Source organism: Cotesia glomerata, linkage group LG1 (genome assembly GCF_020080835.1).
Source record: "Cotesia glomerata isolate CgM1 linkage group LG1, MPM_Cglom_v2.3, whole genome shotgun sequence".
NCBI lineage: Eukaryota > Metazoa > Arthropoda > Insecta > Hymenoptera > Braconidae > Cotesia > Cotesia glomerata.
Genome location: NC_058158.1, coordinates 30,194,824 through 30,209,909, shown reverse-complemented (window position 1 = coordinate 30,209,909; position 15,086 = coordinate 30,194,824). Strand labels below are relative to the sequence as shown.

General features: G+C 29.3%; 1 protein-coding gene across 3 annotated transcripts in view; it reads right to left on the bottom strand.

Annotated features, from left to right (window-relative positions):
- LOC123260797 overlaps positions 1–14,833 on the bottom strand; it is a 67,217-nt gene extending 52,384 nt beyond the window's left edge. For 2 of the 3 annotated variants that reach the window (XM_044722151.1, XR_006508521.1), the window contains exon 1: positions 4,011–4,453. The gene's annotated coding sequence lies outside the window, so the exon portion shown is untranslated. Of the gene's footprint in view, positions 1–4,010; positions 4,454–14,746 lie in introns of those variants that run through there. The other variant, XM_044722163.1, reaches the window with a different exon arrangement.
- Positions 14,834–15,086: the final 253 nt, after the last annotated feature.

Genomic DNA, 15,086 nt, shown 5'->3' with positions numbered 1-15,086 from the left:
AAGTAATTCTAATTCGGTATTATGAGCAATATTGCCGAAACACTCTCTTACTATCGCGTAAAACAATCAGCTGTGGCAATATCAGTAGTCAGTTACCACAACCGGCGTATAATCAGTTTATTTTCCCCGACCGATCTTCCTTGTCTAAACTAAAATTGATATCATTTATTTCCTTTCACGAATATCCGCATGAGTTTCTCGGCAATGGCGTTCAGTGCCGAAAAAAAATTGGCATCGTAGTTGAATGACAACATCATTTTTTGTGATCGAGTATGAATAATCTGTCATCTATATCCTAATATGGAGATGATAAATGATAATAATACATGAAATTTTTCAATAAAACATGACTAAGATAAATAAAAATTCAAACTTGACAATTGCTATAAATCCATAACAAAAACATAGGTCACCAGTAATTTGTCGTTGATGTCAAGGGTGATATGATAAGTGATATGTAGTTAAACTCCCCCCTCTAACACGTCTACACTAGCAAAGACAAAACTTTGAGCTCCAGTACAATGATTAATACTAATCAAGAAATAGTAATCGTAAAGAGAATAAAAAATGAATTTTTTTATTCAATTTGACATCAACCTGAAAAATGTAGATTATTTATTTTGATCGTTGAAGTAAATTTTTTTAGTTTGCATAAATTTTTTTTTTTATTTCTACTCAAGAAATTACTTGACAATTTTCATTCCGGATAAATTTTTTTTATTTCACTACTACTGCTGTATGTAGAAATAACTCACTTAACATTACCCTCCGGAATTTAATTTAGACAATTTTCATCAAGTTACTAGAGAGCTTAGATTAATTAAATGAAGAAAAATATTTTGCACTTTCAAAAAAATATATAATTAAATAATTATTAATTTGCTCAAAAATGCAAAAAAATAATAATAAATTTGCTTAAGAACCAAGTTTTTTTATTATATAATAATGAGCGGGATGAATGTTTAATGCAGCGTTCCACGAGATTTTAATGAGCATAATAATTTTAATAGGATAACAGCTGAAACGTGATTTACATGTATTATAAATTTATGACACAGTATGAGCATTAAATCACGACCATTTGAAATATATTATCGTGAATGGAATGATGTTATTAACGTATAAGATACGACGCATTGCAAAGGCGGGATTTTTTACGTCTACTTATATTAGTATTTACGATTTAGTTGAAAAGTGCATGGCAGGGCGTATGAGATTAACTACAGAGTATAATACAGTTACAGTAGAGAGTAGAAGTAAGAGTTATGGTGGGTAATATAACTGACCCCAGAGAAGTACGAGTAAAGTCAAAGAAAAGAAGCGAAGAGTGAAGTAATACGCGTTACGGAAATAAATCTCGAGTGAACTTGAGACAAAAGAGTGAAAACAAAAAGCATTAAATGATGGAAGTAACAGCGGATGGAATAAAATAAAACAAACAGTGTTAAACCTTGTGAGGAAACAAAGACAAGTTAACTTTGAATGGAAGTAAGAGAGGCAAGGAGAAAAGCCTTCTTTAGATAAACTCTCTACTCGAGATCGTGAGATTTTTCAAAATTGCTAAAGCTCGTTGGCTCACTGAAGATAATCATCTTAACGATAAAAAATTTAACAGTGAATAATAATAATAATAATAATAACAGTGAATAATTTAGGAATTTTTATTGAAACTGAGAAACCGAGAGCTTTTTCTTTGTTTTATTTATATTTGACTACTTGGGTACTTAACGTTTCATTTTTTCATTATTATCAGCCAGTATCTTATCATAATATTTTAGCTCAAGATGAATTACCGTCCAATGTTGGCACTGCTTCTTAAGATTGTTTGTTCCTGAGATTTGGCGTACACAGAATTAATTTACTTTCTTAATTATTCTTGAAAATAAATAATAATGATTATCATGAAATTAAAATAATGATAATAATATAATGTGGAGCAGAAGTAATATTTAATATTAAATAAAAGTTAGAGAAAAAGAAAAAAGAGTAGATTACGATGCTTCGGATGGCATAACTTTTTAATAAAATTTAAAGTCCGACAAGCATGAATATTTGAGGTACCCTCGATATTTAAAAACTGGACGACATAAAATGACATACTTCGTTATTGGAATTTAAAATATTTATGTTTAATAATTTAAAATATGAATTTTGAGTAAAACAGAATTTTATATATTTTTAGTACGATCTGACAAGTATATGTTTAATATTATATGAAACGGAAAGTGAATATTAGAATTTACTCTCTGATCTCTCAACAGTCTTCGGACGTGTATGTAATCCAAATAAAATTACACTCGTCCTCCGGTAATCGTACGAATAGAATGAGTAGCTGATAAATCTTCCCCATCATTTCATCTTAGAGTCAATTTACCTCATCTGTATCACTCAACGCCACCGCTAGAAATACATCCACACGGAGAAAAAAAATATCGTTAGAATAAGGATACGTATCGTTATTCTGACTATACGCCGTATAGTCATTTTTTTAGAGATATACGCTGTATAGCCAATTCAGCTATACAGCGGATCATCAAAATGACGATCCATATCATTATTTTAGCGTTACATTTAGTTAATTCAACTATACAGATCCTCACGTTAACAAAACAGTTGCCTGTTTTTACGAAACTACATATATTGACAAGAGCTATACTCTGTATGCTTAAGTCAAACAAATGAATCCTCAAATCAGCAATCCGGATCGTTATTTTAAGGAAATTTCATTTGAGGATACGTTGGATAGTCATTTTAACAATATTTTTTTTTTCCGTGCACCAGTATACTTTAATACCACTGCGAGAACTTTATTCATTTTTTCCGGGATCTTATTTAAAGTGAATCCATTTCTAAAAATTAAATTTTTGCCTCATTGCTTCCTGCCCTTATTTTCCACTAAAAAACATTAAATTACAATCCATATAACAGAGCTAAATCAATGGTTTATCCTTCGCGTTAAATTTCCCAAGACACCCTAGAATGCTTTGTCCTTATTGTCATTTTGCGTCCGGCAATTTTTCTCGGAGAAAATTTATCCTTTTCACCACTTTCTTTACAAGAGACTTCACATTATCAAAAAAGAAAAAGTTTATAAAGACATAGAAATTGTCGAGTATATAACAATCGTTCTTGGCTTCTGTTACTCAAACAAAGAGACCGAACTATTGTATACGATCAGACCGATTGCCTCAAAGAATGCTATAATTATCAAAAATATAAAACAAAACCGTTTTTCGAATTTCAATCACGCTTTGCTCTTAAATAAATTACATTGTCAACTCTTTCCATACAATTCTTTATTTTATTTTATTTTATAATTTATTTTGTTGCGATTGTTTTTGAACAAGAGAGTTTAATTGTATAAACATTTTTTATTAAAATTAAATTTCAAAATTTTTAAAATAATTTTTGCAGAGTTTGTTAAAATTATATTTTAAAATTGTAGTTTCTCCATTTTTTTTCTCGGAGTATCTAATTATTAAAATCCAAAATGTTAATTGCAATCATTCAAGTATTATTTTTTTGTGTAAGAAAATGATTTTGATGAATTTTTAGAAGTTGAGCTTTTTTTAAAAAAATTTTTTAATTAAATAAAAAAAGTCTCTAACAATCCACAGCTTCATTATTATTGATCAACTAATTTTAACAAAATTTGACGCAAACCCGTGAACAAAAAATCTGACAACCTTATGCAAGACGCATACAAGAACTTAATTGTACAGTCCACAATTAATTATCTCACTTTGTTTATAATAATAAACCAGTAATTAGTCTACCGCAGAAGATAGTTTTGGGATAATCAAATGCCATAACCCGCAATTTAATTAACCAACATACTCGGTGGTAATAGACTTGATAAATGATTAATGGAATTCTGATGAAGTACGGACATGTTTACACACATGTATGCAGACAAATATAAATAAGTAGGTAGGGCTGATATTAGTGTAAGTAAGAGTGCATTAACGTCAACAGAAGGGATATACTTTAAACACGTCGTAAAAACGTACCTGTAACTCTCAATGATGAATGTTATCCAACCTCTGATAGGATGAATTATATTTTACCGGTAAATAGACTTAATTATTATAAAAGTCTTCTGGCTTGGCTTTGCACGTGTGAAATGGCGCGAAATTTTCTTCCCTTCGGCGGGATAAAATTTGGTCGTAAAATTAAAAAAAAAATTTTTTTTTTTCAATTGCTGTCGATATTATCAATTTTTTTTAATCATCGCGACAAATAAAACACGAGACCTGGCCAATCGTTAAAGTCACTAGTCAATCGGTTGATCCTGTTTGGCTCGCGGCCAGTGACCGAATTGATCACACGCTCGGACTTGTCTGTCTTTCAATGAGTAAGAGCTAGTATTGTCTACCTAGTGTGCCGCCGACGGAGGCGAACGCTCGCGTCGCGACGCCGCTCTGACGGCGTCTCATTGCTCGACCCGGGCTTGTATCACCTCTCTCGCCCACCTGCCCCTAACAAGCCTCTCCTTACACACTATCGCAGAGCTTTCAAGGCGCAGGCGTCATATATTTTTGTAATACGTATGTATTATAAGTGTATACATATCAGCTTGACCAACACTCTTGGGCGATACCATGTTATTGTGAATATATGAATGATTAGATTACAAAGTTAAGAAAAAGTTTTAATTTATGCGTCGGCAAAGTAATATGCAAAAGCGAGTACACTATTGTCTATTTTAATGCGTACTTTGTGACGTAAATTTTTTATTTTTACACTTAATTTTATAAAAGTAAAAAATTTATAAACTTTATTGTCCGTTAAATTTATTATGTGGATAGTAAAGTAAATAATAAAGTTTGTTTTCAAATAATTGTTACTTTTTTCATTCATTACTTTTTTATTCAGGTGTTTATTTTTGTGCATTTGTTAAATCATTAATCTAATGTAACTTTCGCTAGAAAAAAACTACTTAACTCAAGAAAAAAAAAAATTTTTTTTTCAATTTTAATCTTGTTTTGAAATATTTAGTTTAAATTAATTTAAGAAATTTATGAATTGAACCGAGAAAATAAGATTTAGAGATATAGAGAAAAAGTTCACCGGTTAAGAACTTTACGAATTCAACGAAGCACTATACTATTTTCAAACGAAATAAATTATATTTCACCCAATAATTTTGAGAAACGAGGATTATGATACAAGGTAACATTGATTCAAGATATTGTCGACTTGTTTCAAGAATACTAACATATTATCTATATCGTAAAAAAAAGTCTCTAATACTTTTCAGAATGGATTCGAGTAAAATACTTGGTTTTTATTTTTTTTTAAGTTTATTGTGCTATTTTATGAGGAGAAATTTTTCCTAAATCAAGAATTTACTTGAAAAAAAATTGAGTTGATTCAAGAGAAAAGTTTTTAAATAATTAAAGTAAACTTCACTTCACTCAAGACGATGAAACTCTTGAAAATTATTTTCTTGGTTCAAAAGTTTTTGTTTTTGTTTAAATTAAATTTTATTTTAGTGCGTATAAAATTAAAAAAAAAAAAATTATCGTTAGTTTTGTAAAATTATGTTTTTCTATGAAAAATTTGATTGTATCTCACAAAAATATTATATTCTCTTTCAAATATGTAGAACTTCGTAAAACAAAAATGAGTTTCGAAACGAAAAGTTCTTGAATCAAGATATAACAAGATTCTCTTTAACATAATTTTGTTCTTGGATCAAGAATAATTCTTTTGAATCAAACAATTTTCTTTAACTGCAGGAAGAGAAAAAATATAAAAACTTTCATATAAAAATAAATCTGACAATTGTGCTACAATATAGATTTAAGTTTTCATTAATTATTTTTGTAAAATAAAATAAAAGACTAATTATTTTGTACAGTGCAGTGAAACGAAAAAGATTATTAAATAATATTTAATACTGGAAAGGTACCTGAATTTTTTTTTAAATATGAAATTAAACTTGCAATTTCAAATGTAAATACCTACATCGAGTTTCTACCGCTAAAAAGGCGAACATTTTCTTTTGTCCGAACGAATATTTGTATAATATTATTTTCATTTATTTTTACATTTTTTTAGAAAAGGAAAAACTTTTTAAAATAATATGTGCTCCTTATTTTTCGTATGTACTTTTACGGACTTTCCGTTTTAGAGAGGCGAATTAGTTGATCAATAAAACCGCTTTTCGTTTCAGAGATATTAAGGTAGTTGGGTCACGCAAGCAAAATGTTAAGAAATCTTCTAAACTTAAAATATAAGTCATTAGATGCACTCAATAAATCTAAAATAGTGACTATTCACGGTTTGACCGCTATAAGTATACTAAGTGGTATACTTATATAGCTACTTGAAATCGTAAATATATATATGTATATATATATATATATATATATATATTAGCAATTGAAAAATGTAGTAAAATGACAAATTTTTTCATTTTTTTTTCTTTAAAGAATATTACCTTACTTACGAAAAATTAGTATATTGACAAATAACTTATATTTTGAACAATTAAAAAAAAATTGAGATTATTTACATCATAGTTTTAATAAAAAATTAATAAAATAAAAGATATAATTATAAGACTATTTTTAATATAAGGAATATATAAAAATAAAGCGGCGACGTTGTAACTAGTAAAATGGGGGGTGAAGCAAAAACACGAAAATATGAAACGATTGGTGAATTTATTTTAAATTTTTCATTCAAAATTAGTATTAGTGTGAATAATCATAAAAAATGTCTTATACAACAATAAAATTAGTAAGATGTTTACATTTATATCCCGTATAAACTATAAGTAAGTCTAAACTGTACAAAGCGAGTATAGTAAAATACAGTAGCGCTCAAAAGTATTTTGACAACATAAAATTTTTTAATATTTTTTTAAAATAAAAGCCTATCGGAAAATGTATTGAGTATGATGTAGAGTAGTGTAATTGCGACTATTTAAGCGTATCAAATTACAACTTGTTTGTTTACACACCGCGCCACCGAACGTACTTGACTTACCGTGAGCTCAAAAGTATTTTGACACGCATTTGACTTGAAAAACTCTCGCAGATTACTTGTTCCTTAGTTTTTATTATTACATATATTTACTTGTTGTGGTTACTTCAATATGTCTAAGTGCAAGGAATATTCTAGTGATTTTAAAAAAGCCGTTATTAATGCATTAAAACAAGGATTGAAACAAACAGAAGTTGCTCGTTTGTTTAAAGTGTCTTGACAGTTAGTTAGCTTATGGAATAAAGTCTATAACAAAAAAAAAACTGTCGAAAGTAAGCCTCGAACAGGCCACCCAAGAAAAACTTCTTCTTACATCGATCATATTATAAAAAAGTTATCAGCAAATGATATACGGATGTCCGCTATAATGATAAAAAATGAATTAAAAGAAAAATATAACGTAGATATTCATATTTCTACTGTTAAACGACGCTTAAAGGTCCTAGGGTTATATGGCCGAAGACCGGCTAAAAAACCTTTAATATCGAAAAAAAACAGGAAGTCTCGTCTTGAGTTCGCGAAACGGCATATATCGTGGTCAAGTTTAGAGTGGTCTAAAGTTTTATGGAGTGACGAAAGTAAATTTAATTTAATGTCATCTGATGGTATCAAGTACATTCGGCGTCCAGTAAAAAAAAAATACGATTATCGGTATCAAATACCCACAGTTAAACATAGAGGTGGTAGTGTGATGGTTTGGGGATGTTTTTCACGGTCTGGAGTTGGACCATTAGTTCGAATAGAAGGAAAAATGGATCGGTTCATGTATGCAAATATATTAAAGTCTCAGATGTTACCATATGCTAATCATCACATGCCAGCTAAGTGGTATTTTCAACAAGACAATGATCCCAAACACAGATCAAAGCATATTAGTGACTTATTAAATCGTGAAAAAGTTAAAGTTCTTGAGTGGCCAAGTCAAAGTCCCGACTTGAATCCGATAGAAAATCTCTGGGAAGAATTGAAACGTAGTGTAAAAACCCAAAATTATTCAAACAAAAACGCTTTGTTTGAAACTCTAAAAAATAAGTGGGATCAAATTCCAATAAGTCGATTACAAAAATTAATCGACTCAATGCCGGAGCGATGCAAGGCTGTCATAAAGGCCAAGGGATATGCTACTAAATACTAATATATTTATTGCTGTAAATTATAATTATGCGTTAAATTAGTTTTTTTTCAAAAATGTCAAAATACTTTTGAGCCACCATTTTCCTAATATTTTAAAAATTAAACTTTCTTTTATTACGAATAAGAACCTCTTTGACACTATTCTGTAGTTTATTCAAAAGGTGTTAAAAAAATAAATAAATGATTATTGTGTTTCATATTTATTTTTAATTAAACCATTAAATATATTTGTCAAAATACTTTTGAGCGCTACTGTAAATATGAGACATTAGACTTTTATGTAGACAAAGATTTTGGGATATGTGTGTATTTGTATAGAGAATACAGTAATGTGAGAGGTACATTAACGTTACAAAAAACTGGGCTAAAATCTTATTTCCGCAGATATGTATAACATGAGTAATAAGCTAGAACTTTTTGTCTGAGCTATCGGAAAAGAACTACATTAATTACATCGATGATGATGCGTAAAAAAGAATTTAAAACATTTAATATAAAATTTTACTTACTAATTAATATTTCAAGCAATTTTATGAAAGCTTATATTGAAGAAACGAATTGATATGAATAAATTAAGCAATTTAGTTCATTAATTCCGATTGCGTTTAATTATTCGTACGTATAATTGCTAAATTTAACTGAAGAAACAAAACGTATTTTATTAAATACTTTGACGTAAAAATTTTATTTCTATTATCGTTATTTAATTTAAATAAATTTTTGGTTATTCAGATGATTTATTCCAAATGTATTTGCGTGAATTTATTAAACATAAATAACATATTGAAATGAATGTTTTATTAATAATATTTATATGATTGCAGGACGCCATATTTTGCAGTTTTATTATCCGCATAATTCAAATATTGAATTTATTCAAAAATAAATAACTCTATGAAATAAAATCAATCAATTTAAAAATTTTTCATAACTTGAATTTTTATTAAAATAAATAACAAGCAACTTCTCGAAAGCCATCGTTAAATTTCAATCGAATTTACAACGTAAAATCTAGGATTTTATATTGCAGTGAAGCGTACTGTACCTTTTATTATTATTTTCGAGTTGACTCGGTTCAACTTTTCTTCTCCAGGTGTTCGATCGTATACATAACAGAGAAACCCTTCATCGAGTAGTAAATTGAGCTTTGTGTCGCAGCATCTTTGCTGTAATCTCACGAAAGTGAATCGTATATCATCCATGTGCTTCTTACTCGGCTTTCTTTGCTCGTGTTCACTACCTTCCCCTCTAGTACGCTTTATACTCTGCAGGATAAGTGCATGTTGTATATTTACTGGCGTATCATACACTTAACTAACGATGCAATATGAAAGTATAGATAATAAAAAGGCTGAGGTCAGACCACCTTCATAAACACTAAACTTTAATATTAAATAAATGTTTGCGGATTATAATTTAAAAATTTTTAATTTATCTTTTCTATACATATGTATACATTTTTTTTTCGATTAAAATTCAATCAATAAAAACCAATCTCTTAAAATTAAATTAACAATGATAAATACGCAAAAAAATGTGACAGAACAAGATAAAAAGGAAATAATATTGATAAATTTGATCAACGTAATTAAACAAGTTGACCTGCTTTATTTATACTCATTCGATTTCTACGATAACGGGAAATACTCAAAAATATTATAATCGACTAAAATTTATCGGCATTATTGTAGAACGGATCAATATTAAATTTTTATTATAAATCTGAATTTTATTGGCTATCCAGTCTATTGCACGAATTTTCATCTAATTATTTATCTAATTATTTATAATATCGTTAGCCTGTATTCCCTCCAAGATAGCCAACAAAATTCAGATTTATAGTATTATAAAAACCAGTCTTTAGAAAAATATATTGTATAAAGAATTAAATTTTTATATTCAATAAATAAATTATGTGTAAAGTATAATTTGTTAATTACAATATATCCAAAAAAATTACAGATTTATTATAATAATAATAATTATTATTATTATTATTATTATTATTATTATTATTATTGTTGCATAAATAGGTTGAAAAAATACAAGAAAAAAAATTTTTTTTATGCATAAAGTTCCGGCGATGCATGAAAAAAATGCGGTATATATACGGTCGGTACATAGTTTTTGTGTCCAGTAATGCGTGAAATAATGTGAGCCGAAGTCTTGTTTTTCAGGTGAAAATGAACGTGATGGAGGGAATTTACGTGAATTTGTGCATTGGTCAGTGTGCTGGATTTCGAAGCGAAGGTATATCTGCGCGTCAGAATAAATGGGAGCAAGAGAGCTGGAGAAAAGTAATGGGAGTCGAGAGCGCTGTACATACTCTATACTATATTATATCGGTATAACGTGAACGGGTACGATATCTATACCAGTAGTAGTGATGTATATAAAGGTAAACTAAGTTGTAAAATTCGCATGCGCGTGTTAAAATTACCTCTAGGGATAACTACTACCTGCGACTGAACTGACTCAACATTGACCATCTCCACTAGCGGATGATCGGTCAAGGCTGCGACTACTCACTCATTTCACTCTTGTATATTTTTTAAATATCTGTCCAATAATAATAATAATGAAACTATATTATAACTATTCTCTTTGATATTTAATCTTTTATCTACTGAAAAAACGTCGAGCGATCACACAAAGAACTGGATTCTGTTTCAATTTTATTATTAATTTAAAACGGTTTATAATTTATAAATCCAATTACTGTGGATAAAAAGCGATAGATAGTTTCATTTACAGTTTTTAATATCATTCTATATTCAGATTTTCTAGTATAAAACTGATTTTTTTTTTTTAGTTGCTGAGAAGAAATTTTTTGTTTTTACTCAAAAGTTTTGTTAATAAATTTTTAATTAAATCGACGGAATTTTAATATGGAGCATAGAATAAATTTTGAAATCTACGCTAATTTTTACTAAAAAAATATTTTACTAATGTTTTAAAATTTGATACACTGTTAAAAAATCAGAAGTTAATTCGGAGTGAATTATCATCTCCATCATTCGCAGTACCGGAGTAAAGGAAAAAAAACCTCCAAGTACGTAATTTTTAGACTAAAATAAATTTTTAATTAATTGAAAAAAGTTTCATGTGCCAAATTACTACCAAATATTTCAAGTAATTGATTTGAAGCTACGAAACTGCCCCGATGATTTTCTCTGAGGTAAAAAATGATCACTTGTCCGACCAATTTTGTGGTGAATATTAATTTAAATAAAATCCTCCCCAAAGTGAATTTTCCTCCAAAGAGATTAAATCAATTAAAAATCATTCACTTTGTATTTTCTTCACATATTTTTTTACAGTGTACCATGTTATTATATTTCTCATCAATACAAAATTTTCAAAGTTAATCAAAGGCAAATGGTTTCTTAAAAGTCGTAAATTTACCGTCGGATGATTTCCAACTAATAAAGCTCGCAAGTTATATTCGATAAGCATAGACGGTATGAAAAGTATTGCGGAAGTATTTTACGTGTGAGGAATATATTATACAAGTATGTAAATTCAGTTGATGAGAGAATGATGAAAAAGTGTGTGACCGGATTACGTACGGTTGGAAAAAATAATATGAAAGGTCGAGTGATGATACTAGATGATACTAGGCTTTCAGGGGAAAATATTCATTCATCCGTGATGGTGGTGATGCACACGACAACTATCAGGACAACTTGTACATCAGAGAAAAAGAATGAAAGTTCTGGCTATTTTCAGATGTGGATCCTCTTCTCTTCTATTTTCGTGAGTTTGTTCATATATATGAAAATTTTTCACGGGAGACCAATTCCGTCCTCGTATCCTTTTATTTTATTTGTTCAGTGTGCCTGAGAGCACAGGGTACATCCACATGAGTTAAGGAGAAATTGGAGTCATAGCTGCGAAAGGTAGTCTCAAGAGAGTGCGAATAAGTCAGAAAAAAACCAACTCAGTTTGCTCAGAGACTTGCGAACCAGAAAAAACTCTAAAATTCTTTTTAAATGGTACTCTCATTGACAAACTGATTTTTTGTTTCCGTGCTAATGATCAAATCATGAGTCTTAGAGGAGCTCATGTTTTTTTCTAAATATTTTAGTGAACAATCTCGCTGGAATCGATCTGTGAGGGAAATTTCATTTTAATTAGTTTTGTAAATAATCGGTCTTAATTTGCATGAGCATGAATTTAACTCGTAGGAAAAGAGTAAAGAGGTGGAAGGAAATTGTAACAGTGCGGTTAAACGTTCAATTTACAGCGAGCCACGTGCACCACCGCACGTTTGTCTGAACAACATTCTGTGGTAGCGAGATTACGAGACAGGGGACCAATCGGTTGTGCTCTGTTGTGAAGATGGAACTATCAAATCGATTTTATCAAATGCTCTCAAGTACTGATAGATTTAATTTTTATTTTTATTTGTACTTTTATTTCCTTTTAACAATCATTCCGACTGTAAAAATAAACCAAGATTTTTTTTATCGCTTGCGATCGAATTTATTATTTATTATTCGTATTAAATTATTTCTCATCGCTACTTATTTTTTTCCATGAAGAAATTTATATTTTTTTGACCATAGGTATTGGTGAAAATCTCTCATAGATGGCAAATTTGAAGTCTTAATTTCAAAAATAAAAATTATTATTGACTCCTAAGGAGCTTATTTAAAATTAGTATTTAGTTTAATCCACTATAAAGTCCGTTTTCAATTAATATAAAATGTTAATTGATGTACACATTTATAGAAAAAATAAAAAATTATTTTTTTACTCTCACACAAAGCCTGATGTAATCATATATAACCAGATTAGGTAATACTATGAAATTTTTTCATGGGTCCTGAAATAGATTAAGCGTTCCAATAAGCTATCATCAAATTATTACCATAAATTTTAAAATAATGATCTAACAAAAAATAAATATCAATGAAACATGGATATTGGACGTATTAAACTCCAAGTATCGACTTTCACCACTTTTTGGTCCCGAAGATAAGGTTAAACTTATCACGTAGTTAAGAGGATAAAAATGTACGATCGACGACTACACTCTGAAGCGAAAATGTCTTTTATATATTCTTCCTGTCTGCCACCATGTGTCAGACTTTAAAAAAAGTAACTGAAGAGGGATACGAAAACGAGAGAAGCAAAAAAGTAAATAAAATGAAAAACGGAAATGACGTTTAATCGAAAGCTCTCATGGGTTTTGTTTGATACTCTAAGGAACGTATCCGAACTTTATATCGATTTTCAACCGCTTTATGTAGTCCTACCTGCTAGTCTCTAGTTCCACCAATTACCGGAGTTACACGGCGTTTTCACGAACGTCCATGAAATATATATATGTATATAAATGAAAAATAATAACCGTAAAAAGTGTCAAAGTGTGAGTTCATCGAGATTGGAACATCATTTTTTTATGATAAATTATCGGCGCGAGTTTCCAGAGCAAATATATATCCGCCACGTGTCAACACTATCGGAGATTTAACTGCAATAATTTTTTCATTGATCACTAAAATTTTTTGTCTCCCGGATTATTCCAAGTTTGGAAATAAATTCTCCGCGTTATCTTAAAGTTTTTTTCCTTAATCTCATTCGAAAGTAAAAATTATAAATGGCGAAAATTTATCGTTCTAGAGGATCAATTTGAAAAGTTTTAAATTAATCTGCCGATAAATCAATTTTATCTGATACTGAATGTATAAAATTTTAGAGGATGCTTATATTTATTTTTATTTTTGATACTCGTTACTTTGCCTTATGGCTGCAGTAGTCGAATACAAATTGAACAGATTTCTTTTTGTTATCCTTAGATGTAAAAATAAAATTACAGACTGCAGGCTACTGAAATTCCAGTTGCAGAAAGCTGATACATAGAAAGCGCAGTTAAATAAAGGGAGAGAAAATACTTTTCTTTCCAGATGGTACACGTCTGCAGCCTCGCTTCACTTTGGTAAATCGACCGAGAATCTACAGTGGACTTACCGCTATACTACAGGAAATTGTACATATATAAAGTCAAATGTATAGGTGTAATACTGCGAAACGACAGAATTGTAACTAAAATTCAGTGTTGTTATTATTATTGTTACAGGTACATAGATGTAAGCAAATACATACATATAGATGAAGGTAGATAAGTGAGTAGACAACTAGATTGTCGCTCGTTACTTCATCGCCCTTTGTATCTTTTTGCTTCATTGTTTTCGCTGGTCTACTGTCGGTCGAATATATAACAACACACATTTATTTTCTATGATTTTGTTTACTAACTTTCATCAACGTGCTTTAGTTACGGTAATAAAGAGGGTATTATACTGTTTCAATATTTTCTGTTCAGTATATTATTATATACTTTTTATATAATAATGAAAAGCTGGTCAAATATATTCAAAATAATGAAATGTAAAAACTTACTGTGACGGTATTTTGACTCAAAATTTCGATAATACCACATAGAAAAAAATTAACTTGATTCAAGAGAAAAACTTTTAAACCGAAAAAATCATTAAAAAAATTTTTTTTTATTTAATTACATTTTTATTCATTTTAGAATTTTCTACCTTGAATCAGGTTCATTTTTTTTTTATTTTAATGAAGAAATAAAAAAAAACGTGGTTCTACTCACTCAGCTCTTTTGACATTTACGGTGGTTCGTTGAACCATTTAGAGAATCCTACGGAATAATTGGCACCCTTCATCATCAAGAGTAGATCTAAAATGATTCAAATTCCGCTTTAATTGTACAAAAATAAAAAAAAAAATAATACAGTGATAATAATATTGTAGAAAGACAGTAAAATTTATCAGAAAATTGATTGTTGTGTCACTTGAAGTGTAAATACCAACTCGAGTGATTACATTTAACAGAGTATGAAAAATCAAAAGCGAAGAGAGGATTTCTATTACGAACTAGTATCAAATAAGCGTGTATAAGAACGGGATTAAACATGACTGGGTTTGTTTTC